The sequence below is a fragment of the Ammospiza nelsoni genome, chromosome 7 (assembly GCF_027579445.1).
Source record: "Ammospiza nelsoni isolate bAmmNel1 chromosome 7, bAmmNel1.pri, whole genome shotgun sequence".
Taxonomy (NCBI): Eukaryota; Metazoa; Chordata; class Aves; order Passeriformes; family Passerellidae; genus Ammospiza; species Ammospiza nelsoni.
Genome location: NC_080639.1, coordinates 15531439 through 15552680, shown reverse-complemented (window position 1 = coordinate 15552680; position 21242 = coordinate 15531439). Strand labels below are relative to the sequence as shown.

General features: G+C 39.4%; 1 protein-coding gene across 2 annotated transcripts in view; it reads right to left on the bottom strand.

Moving 5' to 3' along the window:
- The window catches only part of RAPH1 (Ras association (RalGDS/AF-6) and pleckstrin homology domains 1), a 79006-nt gene extending 59146 nt beyond the window's left edge, over positions 1 to 19860 (bottom strand). For both annotated transcript variants that reach the window (XM_059475737.1, XM_059475738.1), the window contains exon 1: positions 19589 to 19860. The gene's annotated coding sequence lies outside the window, so the exon portion shown is untranslated. The remainder of the gene's footprint in view (positions 1 to 19588) is intronic.
- Between the last annotated feature and the right edge of the window lie 1382 nt (positions 19861 to 21242).

The following is a 21242-nucleotide window of genomic DNA, read 5'->3' as shown; positions in this document are numbered from 1 at the left end:
AAGTGGGACTTCCCCTTCTGGAAGCAGCAAGTTCACCTGTTATCAGGCTCACTTGTAACCTGCAGCTCCACTTGTAGCTCAGAGTGCACTGTAAGATTCAAGCCTTTGTTTTATGTTCTTAAGCTCATAAGAAACAGAAAAGCCTACCTTTGCCATTAATACAGAGACATTTTCAAATGCTACCTGCTGTACAGCACATGCAATCACATATATATGACACTGAAAAACCAGTATAGTTTTGCAAAATCTGCATTTATGTTAAATTTGGATCAGTTCTACCAAAGGAGTAAAATTACAAGTCTTAATGAATTACTTTCTCTACAGACATGTTTAAAGCTCGTACTTTTTATTACAAGCACTTAATGTTTCAGTACTTTTCAGATATCAAGTTAATCCCCAGAGAAGACCACATTTAAATAGAAGCAGGAACAAGGAAAAAAACCCACAAAGCATTACCATCCATAAATACATTTATAATTCTGAACTCAGGAAACTTCCAGTTTAAACTCTGTAGCACAGAAGCACAAGAAAACACAGAATGCCCATGCCATTAGCTTTCAAATTAGTGGCTAAACATAAAAACAGCATCTTACCCTTTACACTTTTTCATTTAATGCTTACACAGGTCAGACAGACATTTCTGCAAACTAAAAAATTATCTCACAAGCACAGAACCTTGCTTGTATCTGTGGAATTGTCTCAGAACCAACACAAAGGCAACATGTCTGCTTGAAAATATGTCTGTATAGATACATGTAATTTAAATATATATATTATTTATATAATAAAAGTCCTGTCAATGTAAGCTAATCACTAGGGTAGTCTTTAGGTATTTATAACATCTGAATGTTTGTGCATGAGCAAAGGCATAGCTCTGTTAAAAAGCATCACATTACTGATGACAGGAAGGTACAATTGAATAGCTGCTGCAACACAAATTCCACTAAATAGTACAGTTGGAAGGGGCTTAGTTTACCAGGCCTGTCTTTGTAGCACTGTTTTCCCAAGTTAGCAGAAACAAACAAGGCATCCTTCCCTTGGATGCAAACATTCCTTTGCCACATGAAAAGGTATGAAGTGGCATGAAGCTGCACCAGGGGAAGTTCAGATTAAACATGAGGAAAAGATTCTTCACTGAAAGAGTGGTTGGGCACTGGACCAGGCTCCCCAGGGGCATGGTCACAGCACCAAGCCTGCCAGAGTTCAAGGAGCATCTGGATGATACTCTAAGTCATGTCATATGGTTTTGGTTTAGGTAGTCCTGTGAGGAACAGAGTTGGATTTGATCATCCTTACTGGGTCCCTTCCAACTTGAGATAAACTGTGATTCTATGAATATCTACTTTGGATGCAGCTACAACTGTGCAGTTTACTACTAAGTGAATGAAGTTAAAGCCACTTCAATTCCTTGCAGTCTGAACCATACACATTAACCAGCTGACAGAGGCTGCTTCTCCTAGCAGTGTAAGAAATATTCTGCAGCCTTCATACAAAAATGATTACATCGTGATACCTGAGTGCACATTTGTATTAATGTCTGTATGTGGCTTCACTGAGATGAGCATCCCCAATCAGCTGGCAGCACCAGCACCCAGCTGAGCGCCTCTGAGTGCAGTAAGCAATGAGAAACGGGGCGAGCAGCCTCAGGCAGAAGCAGCACAGCACCCATTCTCCTACAGTTCCTCACAGCCCTCCAGACTGCAACAGGTGCTTCTGAACCCCCTACATGCCAGTAAAACTCATCTAGTTTGGGGGGGGAGTGGGGAAGCAGTGGGGGAGAGCATGAAAAGTTAATGCTATACTGTAGTATTTTCAAAAATAGCTAAATTCTAATACTTTCATAAGAATACTAGGATCACTCATAATCCCAGGCAAGGAATAGTAAGGGCTCACAAAATTCTGTGAAATGACCAGAAATTAAAAGTGCCAAACTAAGCCTGGAGTAACTCACACAAAGTAATTTTTTTTTATTTTTCTCACCACATTGCCAGAGGCAAGACTGCAAAATTCCTTCGGAATGACATTTTCAAAGTATCTTCTGCTACACCTTTACTTGGTGTAAAAAGTACACACAAGAACTCTGCTACTCTGCTGTACTCCCCCTAATACCTTAATTCTAAGTTTTTTAAGAGAACTCTAATTGCAACTACACAAAAGTTTTGTTTTTCAATGTTTGCAATTATTTTTCTCTTACAGAAAGATGAAAAAACAGCCTTATATTCTGCTTTCTGAAAGAGGGAGAATGACTACTTTCCATTGTCCTTTTCCAGCAGAGACATATTCTTCTAGGACACTCTTAAAGTTTTTCTAATGCATAAGGTATCTTAGAAATTTTTGGTTTCAAGAGGTATACAGAGCTCAGTAATCAAAAGTACTCTTGGCTATGGCTGGAGTTCCTTATGATACTCTGCACAGACGTTGCTGTTGAAATCATCTGGCTCTAAATAGCATTGCAAGATATGTATAACAGAATAATAATAAATACAGTATATATGTAAGTCAGAATCCAACACAAATTTCAGAAATTTTCAAGTAAGCAACAGCTTGTCAAGAAAGAAATATTCCTGCTTTTTTTTGCCATTACATCTTAATATCAGATGTCACTGAGGCTGAATCTTTCCTGAACTCAATGGGAAAATGGGAAGTTTGCAGGAAGTCTACATAGATGACTTTTTAACTGGCCAGACATTTTATTCATTTTTCCCTGATAGAAATGTAATAATATTACTAAGATATGGCTTAAACAAAAAAAATTAACAAAACATAATACCTTTTACAGACACTGATACTACAAGACTGTTCAAAAGCCTCAACATTTTTGTAGATGTGTTGTATTATTACTAACACAATTTCATTTTTTTCTATAGAACATAAAAATTCATGTCTTCATAGGAATACAATTTCAAGTGTTACAATTGAGTTAGAAAACCAGGGCTAAAAATGAGCTTAATACCGTATTGCATACTGAGTTTGCATCATGCTCCAAGAGCCATGCCCCTTCCTAAAGCAAATACAGCCTCAGTTAACATCATTGGTGCAGCCAGGCTCAGTTCCTTTCCAGAATACTTAAGCCTGTGTCCACAAGGCTGATGGCCAGTGTTGTCATTTCCTTCAGTGTATGCAGCAGGAAACGTGGCTCACAACAAAGGCAGGAATACCGGACACACACAACCGAAACAGAACCTGCCATCCACTCTGAGCCTGTCTGGGACCAAACCTGCAAGTTAACCTCAGTGAACACCTCTCAGGATTAAGGGTATTCTGGTCATGAATTCTCACAGTTGAAGAGTTTTCTGCTATATAAAACCAGGATGAACTCTTATCTAGACATACATTCTTTTGGCAGGACTATGGGAGGAGGTTATATCTAGCTCACAGAAAATTAGGTCACCCATTTTATAAGCAAATATAAACTGCATGTTGAAGTCTGTAAACATTTCATAGATACTCTCACTCAACAGAAATTTGGAAGAGATTTATCACAAATTCTGCATAGAGCTAGAATAATTATAAATGCAGGAGGAAGGAAGTTCATATTTACAATCTTAGTCAAACAAGAAAAACATTATATCATCTTAGCAGCTGTGTAAGAATTTGGCAAGCTTCTGAGTAAAGTTTTTTTCCGAACATCCCAAAAGAACAATTATTTTTGTTTCCTGGAACATATCTTCTTTGGTATAAAGACCTCTCTAAGGATTGAGCCAGATGAATAAACTACAGAATACAACACTGAAAGTGGAATGTGTACCACAATGACTATTTTTACTGCTAAAGCAACTGAGTTGACCACACTGTATAAGGAATGTAATTTGTGACACTAGAAATGCTAATTATTTGGACCACATTCACGTCTTCATAAGGACAAGGGTTGGCAAGAAAGAACTGATCTGGCATTAATTTGATGTAGTCCAAATGAGGCACAAAGCAGCAAGAGTAGCTATTTAAAATGTAGGTGACAGTGATTAGTTAAAAAGCCATGTAACAATTAATCTCTTAATTCAGTACCACCTCAATATTTAAAATGAAAATAATTTCCTAGTTGTGTTTGTCTACCGCTCTATGAAAAAGTTCATGCAGATGCAGAAGTTTGTCGCACATCCCAATAGCCCCCAGTCTCATTTCCTCAATTGCTAACAGTACAGTGTGAAGTGCCTGGAAGATTTTTATAGTTTCATTTCTTGCAGAAAAAATTTTTATGCTTGAATCTGAGATGTCTATCTTGCACTGAATCAAATCAAAGCAGCAGCACCATGAAAGAATTTACAATGAAGCTTAAAAAAGAAGAATTATTTCATGGCTTTTATAATTTTTCTATCTTCCTTCAGACCTTTAAATGCCCATTCAGGTCTAAGTCTTGCTGAGACTTTCTTCCTAATACCTTTCCAAAGGATTTATAAAGTTTTGCTGATAGCAGCTACAGCCTAGCATACTCTGAAGGCCAACTTGTTACAAATCCGAACAGGTTTAAAAGCCAAAAAAGAAAATAAAAAATAATTTTTGTAGAGTTATAAATTTCATTCCACAGGGAGTTCTCTGCATATCCTCCCTTCAACCCAACACATCTATGCAGTAAAAGTAGCTTATGACTCAAACATATAGCTGAATTCTTGTGTATACTTATTTATGAGAAACTTATGCCAGGGTCCAGGTCCAGACTGTAAAGGAATTTTGCATTTGACAGTGCCACACATCTGCTTCCACCAGTGGAAGAGGAACATTGGAAAATACTGGTGAGGGCCTTCATCCATCTTCACCCTTCAGAACTGGAGACAGTACTCCATCACAAAAATGAGGTGTTACTGCTCTTCCTATTAAATCATCACCACCTTCTTCCTGCCTTTCCTGCACAAGAAGCATGCTGAAGTGCATTCATACAGGTCAGAGTATCTTGTGTTGTTCATTTACACCACAGCAAGCAGTTTCCTTACTAACTCTAGAACACACAAGAGGGATGGGTAGAAAGCATGGTCCAGCTGCCAGAAATGAAGCTCTTTTGCCATATTTGTCATGACATCAATCTCCCCTCTCCTTCTATTCAGTAGCAGAAACAGAATTAAAACTAACAAAATCTTTTGGCTCCCAACTGTAAGAACAAACAAGGATCTTTTAAAAAAGCTGGAAAATTAGAACAAGGTAGAAAGATCTTCAACTGGTATGACACATCAGAGTAAAGCTAACAAACAATGAAATCTAATTTTAAAATGAGTATTATAACTTCAGTAAAACATGATCAGTGCTTCTGATTCTACGTCTGGCATCCAAGAACACTTTCTTCAATGCTTTCCAGGGAGACTTCTAGTAATGTGACAGGAATTGTGCCACATTAGACTTCAGATGTAAATCTTTAATGAGAAAAGATTTTTTTTCAGACCACAGCCTGACAGAAGACAAGTTAGCTGTGTCTAGCATAAAGGAGGGAAGTATGTTTGGGCCTTTAAAGTAATAGATGACCACAAGAGACACCAGAAACAGACAAGACATTTGAATTTCATAGCACATAGGTGTGTTAGGAAACAAGACTAAATCATGTTATTTGTGACTCAGTGGCTAAAATGATTTTACATAAATCAAAGCAACAGCTTTTAAAACAGTTGACATGCTCACAAGCCATTTTATGAAACACAAAAACATCCACATCATCTGAGTTAGGTATCTAGGATCAAAAGCAGAGTGCATGTAGACTCTATATACATTTGTGCAGAATGGAAGATCAAGAAGTTCATCAATTGCCAAATTGATTTTGAAGGCTGCAGTGGGACAAAAATCAGGCTTAAAATCAGATCAAGGACAACCCAAACATTTAATAAAGTACAAAGGGAAAGGTAGGTTTTACGTAGGAAAAAACTCTAAGCTTTTTGATATGACTATGCAAAATATTTCAGATGCTGTATCCAAAAAAACCTCAGGGTACAGATAATGAAAACAACAAAACAAAAAATAATTAACAATGTAATGAATAACACAGAAATCATCCAGAAGTTCAGTTCACAGGTCATGCTGTAAAAAAGTAAGATGGAAGATACTAATAAAACAGTTTAAAAATTACTAATTCCAATCCCTTCATTATGGTACTGGAGATTTCTTGATGCAAAGCTCCCACATAAGTATGAATACATCATCACTCCTCTCTCATAATCTAGTACTGAGTGAAGCAAGAAGACCTCTCCTTCCCTGTATAAGAAAAAGGGTAAAACTAAACTACCTGTAGGGCACAGCAGACAACTCAAGCAACTTGTCTATACAAAGTCAGAAAGTCCAAGTTTCTCTACATAGATCTTCTGATTAACTTCAAGTAAGGTCTTTTTCTTTGCAAGAGGGAGTGATAGCAGAAAGAAGAAAGACAGCGTTACAAAGTCAAGAAAGATTAGTGTACTTGGGACTGGACAATGGTACACATACCAAAGACAGCAGATACCATTTAAATAATAATTTTACAAGTCACAGACTGGAAGGAATACCTCAAAGCTTTGTCTTAAAAAAGCCAAGAGGCCACAAACAAACACCAAAAAAAACCCCAACCACGAGACTGTCCACCCCTTTGCAAATAAAGGAAAGCAAATGAGTTAAGTCCACTTTCTTAGGAAAAAGAAATGCTGTCCAAAAATCAGTGGAAGAAAGTTGGGAATGATTTCTACACAGTGCTGCTGTTGCAATGCTAAACACTGCTATACACTGGAGCATGGACCAAGAATGCATTCCCAGTACTCACTGCTATCATTTTCTAGCTGCAAATGTATTAAAAAGTTCAGAAAGTCAGAAAAGAAAAAATCCTTTTATTTACACCAATATACTTTTTGCACACTTGCTCATAAACAGCACTAGTAAAGAGGCACATATTCCATTGCTAGACTTCTCAGATATTTAAGTCCCACTAAAGTCTTTAAGACACAGTTAGATTTTAGGGTTGGTTTGGGCTTTTTTTTACTGAACTATTTATACACAAGGTAGATATTATTGTGCAGGTAAAGCTGAAACGAGTTCTGTTTTCATACAGCTGGATTTGACACCCAACTGAAAATGCTCTTCTGCATTTAACAGAAATCATGCAACACACTTTGAAGGATGATACACAGAAATAGAATAGATAAGGAAGCAACTACCTGGGCAATTTCCCCATAATATTGAAGGAAATCTTAAAAATAATTATGTTTTACTAAACTTACAGAAAGTCAAAGGGATGGATTATGCTGTTTTGTTGTCTTTTTATTGTTTAACAGAATCCTAGAATCTTAACCTCTGACACAGCAGTAGAGCAAAAGCCTGACATAACTGTGACCAGTGACAAGTTAGTGCAATAACCACTCTTTGAAAGCCCGGCCATGAACAAACACGCACTTGGCAAATTTAGTCAAGCAAGTAGCCAAAACTCGTTATTTAATGGGCAGCAGCTAGAACAATCAGCAGCGAATGACTCACCAACGAGGTGCTACTATGCTACAAGTAGCATTTGCTCTGTCAGAGCTGCCAGTGGACTCTCATGCTTATTTAGGAAACTGCCTGGCTGTGGTCCCACGGCAATGCCACTGAGAATGCCTACCAGGAATCCATGCCTGACTGCCAGCATGTTTCAATGGCACCATCTCTTTCTATTCAGTGCAACCACTTACGAGTTCTGGAAATGAAACAGCTCAACCACAAGCCAGAGCACCCCACAACATCACTCAAGAAGCAATACCTGTAAAAACCAAATGGGATGCATCCTAAGACCTTGCTTGTTCCTGGTCTCAACTTGCCATCTGATGTCACAACACTCTCTCAGAAGGAAAGCAGTAAAAGAGCAATACATCTGTGGAATCATTCACAGCCTTTGTGATAAAGCAGTAAGGTCAATTCTAGCGGCACCTCTTTCCAGCTCTATTATTCCTAACAGTTAAAAAACTCTATTTTAAAAAATTCAATCAAGTCACAGAAACCAAGTTCTCAGCCCCTTTTTCAATTCCTCTGCATAATCTAAGAACTCATCCCAGTTGAGGAGAATATGCACAAAGCACAGGACTAACACAGTTCATAAATCCTATCCAACCTCCCACCGTGTGCATTTTGAGGTGGGGAATACCAACAAAAATATCCTGTCCAGTTCTCAGTGGACAAGAGTATCTCCTGTGTGACAGTTCTAGCCAACAACATCTAAGTGCATGCATACAAACATAAGTGCAGGAAGCAATTGGGCAGAGAAAAAAGTTTTTTTCTACCTATCCAGTTTCAAATCAAGAAGTACTTCAGAATGAAACATTCCAAGATCAATTCCAAAAAGAGGACAAGAGAGCTACAGAGAATTTTCAAAACTACTCATTGCTTGCAACTCCACTAAAGAACTGGAAGACTGTATGAAGGGAAAAAAAGATGAATGTAACAAGAGAGCAGAAAATGTGTTTCAAAGATGACAAGGACAGCATTTAATCCATAATATAATGCTTCCTCTGTGGCAGACCTAACTTCCTCTCCTAAAATAATGTCCTGCTCCTCAAGACACTATAAATGCTCAGCAATATAGAGAGGGCACAAATCAATTTTTTACAGAATGCAAAGTCATGGATATTATTTCAGTGATTATTTTGATCACCTTTAAAAAGTGATATATCAGTTATTTACAAACATACTTTCTAAATACAATCTTTAACATATATTGGCAGTACCGTGGCAATAAAAATATGAAAACTCCATAGTTATCTATCTGCATGCCATTCAATATCAGAGTTCTGCATGCGCATCTAATGACAGAAAGATCATCCCTATTTGCTACTGTTGAAATACAAGCCTCAAACTAGTTCCACATAGCTACACAGATGATTCTTGATGTACACAGAACCAGACTGCTGCTACTCTCCCCAGGGAAATGTCACCCATCGCATTATGGATGCAAGCAGAACTTCAGAAATTATGGCAGAAATCTTAAGGAAACTAAGAGTGTCTTTTACTGGACCTTCAATTACCTCACAGAGCAGTGCTCTTCAGTTTAATAGACAATTCCATCACAGTATTACATCTCTCCATAATGAGTCATGTCAGGCAAAATTTTAAGTTTTCTTTTCAAAAAGTGAACTAATTATGTAATATTTTAAATAGTTAACCATCCACATATTCCAAATTCTACTAAAAAACCAAAACAACTTCATATTCTACTTACTACCATTTCAAACAATGGCTATGACTATACTCCAAAAAGTTTGATACTTCACTATGAGTGTCTTGAAATAAACAGACATAATACAAGGCAATGATTTATGATGCACAGTATCCAAATATTTAGTCATACTGCAAAAATAAGAAAGGCCCTACTTTTGTATATATGTTAGTTCAATATTCCTGTCAATAATACTGCCTGAATCATGCTAAAATACCAAGTGTTCACTGCAATCCAGCAGAAGTAATTTTAGGAATGAAGCAGCAGCTGCTGAATCTATCAGTAACTGGCTCTGCCTTCTCAACTCCTACTGGTACTTTGTAATATAGCGAAGGCATGCGCAGTTGTAAACTCAAATATTTAACTCCACGCTGCAAGGCAAAAAGAATGCAGACAACATAAGGCCAGCTGCAATTTTTACACTTTCCTAAGAGAACAACTGATCTTTTATCTTGTTTTTCAACTCACTCTAAAATAGAAAAAAAAAGTGTTTAGGCAGCTTTAACTAGAATAATGTACTACACAAGACACATCTATATCTTGTAGCATTTTATCAGTTTCATCAGATCATGTGTATAGAAATGTTGTTCTCAAATGCTCAAGAGTTGTATAATAGAACATGCCAGATTAACCTTATCTCAGAAAGTTAATAATGAGCATTACCATACACCAAAAAAAAAAAATAAAAAATTGGTCTCCTAGTTTCTGGTGATATACATTCTAAACAAAAGGAAGACTATGTATCTTCAGGATTAGAAAAATAATGTTGGTAGAATTCAACGTCAGAAGGGGTTACATTAACCTATACAAAAAAAAGACACTAGATAAAGTGTTGGGAAGACATTGCTTTAAAGCACATTCTCCTGTTTTACAAATACAGTTCTGTTTTACTACTGGTTAATGCATCTTTTACACTGAAGTGTAAAAGATGCAAGGCTAGCCCATGGTCACATTATACAAGACAAAATTTACATTGTCATCTTCAAAATTAGAAAGTATACACTTCACAATAATTACTGGAAAACATGACTCATCAGAAGTACTAAATAATGAGGAATAATTTTAAAAGTGAAGAATAACACCATAACTTGCCTTATGTAGTACACTCAGATCAGTCTTTAGACCACAAAGCAAGCAACAATAGGCTCAATTTAAACTCTTTTCCGACAAGGATAGCAAAACAGCACATACATTAAATCAAAGTCATTTGCATCAAGTGAATGTTTTTTTCCATACACTATGTGTATTTTAAATCTAAAGGCCACACAAGGCTAACATACTTTTAAATTATCTGGAAAAATAATAAACACATAAAATCACTTCCTAAGCTTTCAGGCCTCACAGTCTATCAAAGCTAACTTAAATTTATTAACTACCTGATCCTTCAGGAGAATGAAGATTGACACCTCTTTGCAAAAAGAGAGGCATCCAATCATTAAGGTTCAAAAATGAAACACCATTGACGTTGAAAGTGCATAGTTTGAAAATACTTTGTTTACTCTGTGCTGGACTTTCAACTTCAGAATAAGGGCCAGTCATTCCAGAAATATTCCATTCCAGCTGATACAAGTTAATTTAAGATTCGTTATACTGTAGTAATAACTAATCTCAAGGATTTTTTTTTAACTTGTTGGTTTTGAGAACTTTCTGAAGTTTTTGTGCACATTCAAGCTGAACAGATATAAACGGTATCAAAATACAAAGTTTCATTCTAATGACACCAATTACAAGGACAGTGCTTTTGGAGGTTTGCTTTCTCTTTTATTTTCAACTAGAACATCTCTGATTTTCACTTACTGGGATAGGAAGCACAAAAGGTTAAGCTGAATGCTGCACTATCAACTGAATAGCTGTTGACAAGAGCATTCTTCATAAAGACAGTATGTGTTTCACTTTAACAACTGTGATTTGGCTAGGTGGTTCCTCTTGAAAATTTCACTCATTTCCCTATTTCTATTTTATGCTCTGCAAGCTGCCAGAAAGGAAAAAACACTCTCACTTTTCTGTGGGACCCTTCTCCTTCCATGCAATTGCTGAAAATGAGACTTCTCAATTTTGCTGTGTTTCTTAGAAAGTATCTCAGGTCTCTAATCCAGAACTGAACATTTATTCATGAAAATAATTCTTTCCTTCTACAATACGCTATAATTTATTTGTGGCAGTCACATCAATCTAACAGCCTTTCAGTTCCAGAGAACGGATCATGCCACTAAGTTACTTATTAATAGACACAACAGGGTAGAGGTGAAAGAAAAAGTGATCTTCTCTTACCCAGCTTCAGTAGAACTGTTCTCCTGACCTGTGACATGCTCAGAGATGGATAAATTTTCAGCCAGTATTATTGCTTTGCAAGGTTACTAGTGACTGAAAACTACTGACTTCCCTCCTCCACCCCTAAATGAAATGTCTCCATTTAATAGATAGAAGAACTCTCTATTAGAAGGCACAAATACTACTGACTGAACTCCAGAGTACCAGAAAGGTGCACTGATACACACAACCTGCAGAATGCTTCACCAGGAACACAGCGTGCAACCACCCATGTTTCCGTCACAGCCACTCAGATCTACATGTTCAAGTAAAAGGTCAAGCTCTTGAGTCATGCATTAAAGATCTAAGTGACAACTTCCTTTGAGAACAGAGATTTGTATGGCATTTTTATTTAAAGGCTTAGAACAACCTAATGAGATTTTTCACGATGGGGAGATTTTTTAAAATGCACTATAAACCACATTTGTGCTAAGTCTTTAGTCACCTCTGAAGGAGAATGATTACTGACACCTTGGAAATCCAAACTTGCATTGGTGTATTGAAACAAATTCTAACAATGATTAACTCGATTTTAAGTGGTGAAACAAGTTCACAGTGATCCTTCCAGCAAGGAGCAGAGCAAGAAGCAAAATCAGTAAGGTAAGGACAAGTAGGTGTTTGGCATGTTTGGGGATTTTGTGTGTGTTTTTCTTACATCTAGTCTCCAGTGATCTTTACATACACAAAATCAACTCAAGCACAGTTTAGTGGTGGACTTGGCAGTACTAAGTTATTGGCTGGACTCGATCTTAAAGGTCTTTTCCAACCTAAACGATTCTATAAATAAAGACAGCTTGGAATGCCTGGCTTCTGGCATAGAATCAAAAATCCTATGCAAGATGCCTCATCACTACACAGGCATGAACCAGGCAAGTCAGGATGAAATCAAGAGCCATACACGAGTGAGAAACTGCTGAGGAACAGCCAACAGTGCAATACCAAAGACTGAGGCTTTAAGTCCAGACACAATCCACAAGTATTGTACCTCCCACAAAACAACTGGGAGAAATCTCCCTGGGCAGCAAACACTGTCCTTGCTTCTGCAGGAATCCAGAGTAGATACTGCATTTATTACAATGTTCTTGTAGACACAGATTCTCAAAGTTAACACAGTTTAAGAACTTCAGATCTTATCTTTATGTACTCTCTGGCAACAATATGAGAAAACCTGAGGGAACACTGTCATAGTCATAATGAAATGGTTTCACATTTGTTAGAATACATCTCTTCTTACCTAATTCAATACTTCTTGTTCTAAATTATAAAAGAGTAGCAAGCAATGAGCTCAGACAAAAGTAGGAAAAAAGCCCATGGGATTAAAATTAAGACAATTAGTATGCAAGCAGAGTATTTCTGCAAAGCTAATAAGCTTCCCATGCCAATTTCACCTCTGGAAGATCATCATTAGTCTGCAAAAATCAGTCTTGTTCCTAAGATGCTTGAAAGCATGCTGAAAACTTGCTATTTTCAATACTGAGCTAGAACTCATCCCAGTTTTGTAGAGCAGCTCATCTTAGTAAGTATAGATAACATTAGTCATCTAGATATGAAAATGAAACTATTTACAAAATCATGGGGCAAAGTATTTCCTACAACAAATTCTGAAACCCTTGACAGATGCCTTTTCATATCTGTAAGATGCAAAGAGCAACCTGGAAAGGTGTTTCTCCTTATTTTTAAAAAATGACTTTACATCCCAGAAGTAAAATAATAAAATAACCTAGAATTCTGCAAAACAATATATAATCAGGATCTAGGAAGATGTATAGAAGGGTGTAGCTTCTCTTCCTTTAGCAGCTCCCAACACATCACCTCTTCAATTTTATCGTTTTGGCATGCTGTGGATCATGCTGTTAACTGGATCACACAATTTACATGGATTTAATATTGTCCGTCTCTGGTTTTTTTTATGAGTATTTTTAATGCACAATCGGTTAGTGATCTCTAAAGCTACCAAAGGATAATTCTGTCAAGAAAAGTGTAAGGAGGGAAAAAGTTCTCTGGGCTCCACTGCTCTTCTCCTCTTACTAATACCATCTCTTTAAGGGACCTACAAGAAAGGAAAAAAAAAGCCCACTGAGTGAAAGATACAGCTCTTGAGTCTGGGTCAGCTCTGCCAGAGATGCAAACAGGGACTATTCCAGGCTCCGCAAATGCATCTGTACAGAGATTAATGACCTGAACAAGTATATACACAGCACATGGGGAACTTTATTTCTTTCAAAGAATCTGCACAACTGTTTGGCTAATGCTAGCTTCTACAGCAACTCCAAGCCTGTAACGACATCACATCTTTTCAATACTGCTGTACCACAAGATTAATTCAGCAACTTCACAGATAAACATAAGAATACCTCTCCAAATCTATAGGACTTTTGACAAAGAGAAAAATCTGTCAAACATAGTTTCAATATACTTTCCCAGTGATTAAACCAATCAAATCAGCATTTTAGAGATTATTTTACCCTAACAATCAATGGAACTATTTAAAAGAAATCCACAGACATCAAAAAAGCACTAGGCTTTTTTCATCACTGATTGAAACAATACAGTTGAGCAAAACCATCTTAGCATAATGTCTAAATTGCAAGAAGAATAAAATTCTACATAGACAAAAAAAGCCATATTATGAATTTCATGTTATAAAGTTAGCATTTTTCACATTATGCAATGGCTTATTCAACATTTACTGTTGCACTTCACAGGCAATTTAATTACATATATTGAAAGGATTTAACTATAAAGAGGATATAATAGTAAGAATTCAACCATTTGAGATGGGACTATTTTATCATCAACGCTTGATACTCATTATTTGCACTTCTAACACTATTCAATGATACAGCCTTTAAAATACAATTTTACAAGCAGGTAATGGACATTTGCCAATTACAGTTTAAGTAAGGTTCGCAATTTAGTCTTTTGGACACTTCCAAAAACATTTTTCCTTTTACCATGACCAACTGGATTTCAGAAAATGAAGTGTAAGTTTGTGCAAAGTAATCCTTGACAAGTTTACAGTACTTCCTCAAATAATCAGCAGAATTTTTCACACATCACTGATACACAACTGCTCAATAGCAGAAGACACTACTACTAGCTCAACAACAGCTTTAAATGGGGGAGCAATTTTACCAGGCATCTATAACCAAGTTCACACACTAAGACCATGATAAGACAGAATAAACTACCTTTTCTGCACTACAGATGGCTGTTCTTAAAGCAGAAAAGCGGGAACATCGAGATGAAATCGACCCCATGTATCGAGCAACAAGCTCTACTTGGAGCTTTGGGAGTAAACTGTTCCTTCCTATTGGAAGAGCCAAGAAGGCAATGATTAAAGTAACTACAAGAAGTAACTTACTGCACATGCTGACTGTAAGCACAGCACAGTTTCACCCTTTGAAAATTTACTTTAACCAGGACAAAAAGACACCAGGAATACCACAAGTCCTACCAACTCAGCAAACTGCTGCTAAGTCTCTGGGAAAAGGGAAGGACAATGAGACAATCACAGCACTGGCAGCAGCCAAGGACCCTGTGCCAGCAGCAGGCAGTGGACTTCAGCTCCCACTATCATATGAACAAAGGTTTCTGCCAGGCCACTACAACTGCTCCTGAAACTTTCTGAAAGGTGAAGTTTTCAGAGAGGCTGAAGGATGCCAATGAGCTTCCCTCCAGCCTTTTTCCATATGTGTGTTTTAGACAGCATATTTTTCAAATCAGATCTACATTTGAGAAAAATGATCAGGAGGTTCTGTACTTCTCCAAGACTTTTCTACATGAAAGTCCAATACTGACACAAGTAATAAAACTCAGTAGTCACAAAACTGGAAAGTGATGTCACTTCTTGCTCCTGTTTCTTTCTAATCCTGATCTGCCAGAAATCAGCTATTCTGTTGTAATAAACAGTGGAAAAGAGTGGAGTGTTTGTATATGAACACAACTTGGCATTCTAAACACTTGACAGTACCCTCACACCGTACATGACCATTTCAGCAGATGTCAAATACAATAATTAGAAGAACACAATGTTAACATTGCAATAAGGGATGATAATTCAGATAATTTTCACAGAAGGTAAGAACAATCTACATGCAGTTTACCATTTATGCTATGCAAGATCAGTGCAATTTTACCAGCAACCCAAGTTCTTGAACACTATAATATTTGCTTAAGTAGATAAAACAGTTTTACTACTGTGGTCAGTAATTCCCTCATCACACTCCCTAGAATATTTCCATGTAAGAACTTTCACCTTACACACTGGTGTCTTGAAAAGACCGGAGGCAAGGAAGATTCAACCACCTTTTTAATAACATTTGTTAAAATTATTTTGATGGATTTTTGAGACTAGAAATTCAGTAATGGGTAAAAATTATGTTCTGTGACTATTTTTGTACCATCCCTTGAAATCCTTCCCCACCTGCAGGCCTCCCTCCCCCGACACCCCCTAAAATCCAACTAATTAAGATATAGGATGGCAACAGATTATTTTCCTAATATTTAACATCAGGACAATTTCAAATCCTTATGTACACCATCTTCCTCCGTACAACAAAAGTACAGAGGTAGCTTGCAGACCAAGACATTTCAAGAGCTCTTCACTAATAGATGGATTTTAAAACACAAGTTCAACAATCAATCTATTTAACATCTTACACGAAACACTTCTGCTAAAGCTGGACATAGAAAATAACTATAACTCCTACTTGGAACAAAACAGAGAAGTGACTTTAATTCACTAAAATGTCAGAAAATATCAGTCAATATATCTGGATCAAGTTGCATACAAATATTCTACAGATACTTTTCTTAGTCTTTATACAATTTTTCTATATGAAGGACTAGAAGGAACCTCTATCATTACTGAATTTCAGTTCTTTCTCAGAGGGACTCATTTGATAAATTGGGTAATTATTTCTAATTTCTAGTATTAACATATAAAAACTAATATGCCATTTTCAATGGACAACTTTCTTTCAATGGACACTTGGGAGATCAACAAGAGAAATTTAAATCCCTTGCTAATCTGAAGAACAGCTATAAAGGGCAATTACAGTGCAAGTTTCCTTATTGGCATTACCTAACCTAGACATTCCTAAAGGTAGAAAACATTCTGTGTGTGTGCTCACTCAAAATCTGTGACTGCCAATTATCAAAGGTATTTTTTGAATTCTTAAGAGGACTTACACAATATGTCAACTTTTGTTTCACAATTTACATTTTTTGAAACAAAATTAACACTCCACATAGAAACCGGTAAAACCTGATTACTCAGCAGTCTGGGGTCATTTCAATGTATTATTAACTCTTAGCAATAAAACAGATCTGGATTGCATCTTTTTATAAGGCTTGTTTATCTGACATTGCCTGATTCCACTGTAAACCAACACATTTTCTTCCAGCAACTGCAGAGAAAGAGTGCGAAATGCGGCAAAATGGCTTATTGTCAGGGCCAGAAACAGAAATTGGACATTTCTGGCTTTGGTAAGTGTTTTAGCAAGTTCTGGATTTAATCAGCAGGATCCTCAGTGTGAACAGATGTTAATGGGAAGTTATGAAGTACATTATTTCAGTTCTACCTGAAAATTCCATAATAAAACTATTGTTTAACCTAATAGAAAAGGCAGAGTGTGATTATTTTGCAACCTTTGGCTTCATTTGAAACACAAGTGATTTGGAGTCTTCTTCTATTAAGAAGGTGATGTAAATTACTTAATGGCTGAAATCTTCAGTACCACTCTTCCTAGTGTTTAGCTAACCGGCTTAGTCACTCAGATTTAACTCTGTCCCAGTTTGATAGGTTTTTACTTCCCTCTCCAGTGGCTGAAAAACATTTGAAGAATGAAGGCAAGTATGACCAGTAAAGATGAGACTAACACAGGATAAAGAGCTACAATTTAAAGCACAAAGAATTAACTGTTTCTAGCTAGAAAAGCCAGTTGATTCTATTGAAAAACTTAATGCTGAAGGAATAGACAGAGGAACAAATTCAAATAAAAAAGTAACTGCTAAAGAAGACTCGTGGTGTAAGGTAAACAAGGCAATACCCATATTCTGAAAGCCGGAACTCTGAGACATCCTTTTGAAAAACAATGCCTCTTAAAACCCACCCGAGAGAACCATTACCTACACAGGGCATCGCAGCAGTTCCACACAATACTTGAAACCAACAGGTGCTCTCTGCACCCAGGCTTACTGCACTAGGAAAGGAACAGACTCCAACACACAGAAAGATGCAGTTTATGTCAATACACTACTCCGCTGTGAAAAAACTACTTTAAATTCAAACCTGAAGGCAATAGTCTCAAGATACTGTGCAAGGAAGGCAGATTGAAGATTTTATAAAATTTGTCAGTGTTCTCTTTCACATTTTTTTATACCCTTTCAAGAAATTAATAGCCTGAACACTGCACTGCTTTCCTTAACTGTGGTTTATCTCTTACTAATACTTTTCTCACTGCCACCACATGCTGAGTCAGAGAATCAGTGGTAGAAGAATGCCTCATTGCATATCATCAGACCATAAAAATGAAGCCATTTTAAGGAAATAAATATCTGAAAATGAAAACTGTACGAGGACAATAAATAAATTCCTTGGTGCCACTTACCTTTCTGTTGTATGAAAGCAAAAATCTTCCGTAACACAGATTTCTGTACAGTAATTTGAGTATCATCCAGTGATACGAAAAATCACATATCAACTTAGGTGCAGAAAACCAGTTCTGTGTTCCACTATCCACCACACCCACCAAGCATGATATCAGTGTATTAAATATGGACATGTTTAGATCTTTATAGATCTTAGATGGAAAGTATTCCCTAGATTATGACCAAGACTTTTGTTCTTCAAGATGATTTATCAAGTAATTTTACCATTTCTCTGTTTCAACAGGATACTTCTCAGCAGAGAAAAGCTGATTAAAGACAATAAAACTGGAAGATTTGTTGGTTTAGACATAATGTTTTGATAAACATCCAGAATTAATCAATTAATTCTTCTTCTCTAAGGTATTTAACAAGCTAATGTATCCATGTCTGAAGGGCACTAGGTGGAACAGACAAAAAGAGACAATTTGTTCAAAATTGAGTGGGTGTGATTCTACAGTCTCACAAAACATCCACCCTCACATGAATGGTAATGTAAAGATACTAGCCATATGAAATAGTTTACATTTGCCAAATGGAGTGTACCTGTAATCCACCAGTAAAAAATAAATTGTACTACACAGACCGCTGTTCATCACCTCCTAAACACCTCCAGCCCAGTAAAATACAAAATACTAGTAAAAATTATAAAATCCAGAGACAGCGTTCAAACACGCAGGTGATTATTTTCTGCCCTACAAGATAACAAATCCAAAAGAAACAAAATCTTCCAAAATGAACAGGTAAGTCAGTGGCTTCTTAAGAAAAACAAGTATAGCCATATGAATTTTACAAGGTCATGTGACACTCGTGTATACAGACACTCCTCCTTTCCCTTCCACCATCAATGATTTTCCCCATGCAGAAAAAATAATATACCACACTCCCAGTTTCATTAAAACCAACGCAGGCATCAAGCTTGCTTGGGAGGCTCTTTGCAAACCAGTCTGCCTTCAGTAGGTCGTACGGCTAAAAAGCTTAACAGATCTCAGGTTTGGCGTTGGGTTTTTAACCCACCGTTCCTTCTTGCAGCAGGAACGAGGATTTGAGCGTTTTGTTCCGCGGGTGGCAGCACGCTCCTCAGCGATGCCTGCGCCGGGGACCCGGCTGCCTGCGGCTGCACAGGGTGGAGACTCACCCAAGCTGACATTGTCTGCATGCCACACACTACATCCCTCGCGCATCCCCGGCTGACTGCCCAGCCTCTCCCGAGGCATGCCTCATTCGGGGAAAACCCGGGGGGCACACACATACCAGAATCCTTCACCAGTCACCACAGCCTCTCCAGACAAACACACCCGATGGTGCCTGGGGCGTGGAGGGGCGCAGGGCAGACGCGCGGGCCGGTAAACGCGCGCCCCTCCCGCACCCTGCGCTCCGCGGCTCCCGCCCAGCGCCGGCGGTGGCTCGGGGGCCGAGGGGACGCGGCAGGAAACGCCGCCCGTCGGCTCTGCCACCGCCGCCCCCAGAAAGGAGCGAAACGAAGGCGTCTCCGCCACTCACCTCGCCCCGGCTCCGGGGGAGCCCCGGCGGGCAGCGACGACGCCCCACAGAACAGAGGGGCGAGGCGCCGGGTTCGCTTCTGCTCGCTGCCGGCGGCGGCACCCGGGTCCGCTCCGCCTGCAGACCCCCTCGGCGGCGGCGGCGGCTGCTGCTCCTCCTGCCTCCACTAATGGTGGCCGCCGATACCGGTTCCTTTCGCCGCTCCCTTCCTTTCCCGCTCCTTGTTTCCGCCGAGCGCGGAACTGCCTCCGCCCGGCAGCCGAGGCGCGTCCCTGCCCAGCAGCGGAGACGCCGCTCCCCACACACCGCTGCCGCCCCAGCACCACCACCGCTCCGGGCTCCCCCCGCCGCTCACTTCCGGCGCGCGGGCCGCGCCTCGCCCCGCCCTGCCGGGACCGGCGCCAGCCACGGGGGGCGGCGACGGACCCGCAGCGCCGGAGCTGCTGTTGGGCGCGCGAGCGGCCGTTGGGCACGCAGGGGACGGTTGGGCGCGCGAGCGGCCGTTGGGCACGCGGGGGACGGTTGGGCGCGCGGGGGGCCGTTGGGCACGCGGGGGACGGTTGGGCGCGTGGGGGGGCCGTTGGGCGCGCGAGGGGCGGCCGACGCCCGCGGAGCCGATCCCCACGGAGCCGATCGATCCTCGCGGTGCCGATCCCCACGGAACCCATCGATCCCCGCGGTGCCGATCCCTACGGAGCCCATCGATCCCCGCGGTACCGATCGATCCCTGCGGTGCCATTGCCCGCTGAACGGGTCCGCCCGCGCCGGGCTGTGGCCGGCGCGCTCTCGGCGGGCGCTGCCCGCGCTCCAGGCGGTTTGGGGCTGCGGTTCCGTCCGCCGGTAAAGGAGCTGCGGGACGTTCCCTGTTCCCATCACCGAAGGTGTCTGTTGTCAGCAAATTACCAAATCCTACCGAAATCCTCGCTCGTGTGTTCCGCTGACCATGGGCCAGCCGCGGACCGCGCCGCCTTGGCTACGCTCTGGCCCGGCGGAGAGTTTGCCCCCGTTTCTCATCCTACCACAGCTTCACCATGATTAAAATCACAATTTTTAAAGTTATTTACAAAATGGTATAAACACATTGCTTGCAACTGCAGGTAGTGCTGTAGGAGGCGAGATTCGCTTAAATACAGTTCATTGCCTTGGGGCTCCGGGCTACAGCGCAGGAGAGGTGGCATGCACGCTGCCTTCCGCCGGGAACGCGCTTCTCCCCTGTGCTACCGCCGCTGTCTATTGTGACAGAGCACAGGCGTGTTTTACATCAGCCTTTATCCGTCAGTATTTGACAGGCACAAACTTCAGTCAGTGAAAGTACAGTATTTTCCATAAATGTGAACACTTATGCAAAATGACGCTTGTTCTACTGCTGTAAGTACTAATTTAACAATGAGATTACAAGCTAGGTCAACAGCAACATGAAGATCTGTTTAAAATACAAGCTAGTACATGGAGAAAATTATTTTAATGTGTACATACAATTAAGCAGTTTGAAAAAACAAAGTTCACCCATTTAATTCTAAGATCTAAAATCTTTTACTATCTAAATTTACCTTAACATGTAATCACTTAAAAATTCTGGACAACATAATAAAATGTTGCAAATTAACAACATCCCAGACAAGTTAAGATCAAAGTTATGGATGCGGAGATATAT